A 648-nucleotide genomic window follows, 5' to 3' on the forward strand; every position below is an offset into this window, starting at 1 on the left:
CTAGTCCAGCCGTGGGCAAACTACGGCCCGCGGGCTGGATACGGCCCGTTTGAAATGGATAAAACTAAAAAAAAAAAAAAAAAACCCGTACCCTTTTATGTAATGATGTTTACTTTGAATTTATATTAGTTCACACAAACACTCCATCCATGCTTTTGTTCCGGCCCTCCGGTCCAGTTTAAGAACCCATTGTGGCCCTCGAGTCAAAAAGTTTGCCCACCCCTGGGCTAGGCAGTCATAGCTAAAATAAACCACATACTGCATCCCAGCAAAAGACATATCACTGGAATTCTTACTACAACACATGTCAACTGAAGGTGTTGTGGGTCTAAAGATTAAAAAATAATAATAATGCAGTTGTTTTTCTTTTAAAGTTAGTGAGAAAACCTGGGGTTGCATTTGGAGCAGGACCACAAATAGGTTTCTGTAGCTAAGATCTGGAAACAGCCTAAGTGCCCATCAGCAGATGAATGGATTAGAAAACTGTGGTACATCTACACAATGGAATATTACACTGCGGTAAAAAAAAAGAAGGAATTCTTACCATTTGCAACAGCATGGATGGAACTGGAGACCATTATGCTAAGTGAAATAGGCCAGTCAATGAAAGAAAAATACCACATGATCTCACTCATTTATGGATAATAA

General features: G+C 39.8%; 1 protein-coding gene across 1 annotated transcript in view; it reads left to right on the forward strand.

The window, feature by feature from the left end:
* The window catches only part of F9 (coagulation factor IX), a 38,462-nt gene that overhangs the window by 5,365 nt on the left and 32,449 nt on the right, over positions 1-648 (forward strand). The window lies entirely within an intron of this gene.

Source organism: Myotis brandtii, unplaced genomic scaffold (assembly GCF_000412655.1).
Source record: "Myotis brandtii unplaced genomic scaffold, ASM41265v1 scaffold654, whole genome shotgun sequence".
Taxonomy (NCBI): Eukaryota; Metazoa; Chordata; class Mammalia; order Chiroptera; family Vespertilionidae; genus Myotis; species Myotis brandtii.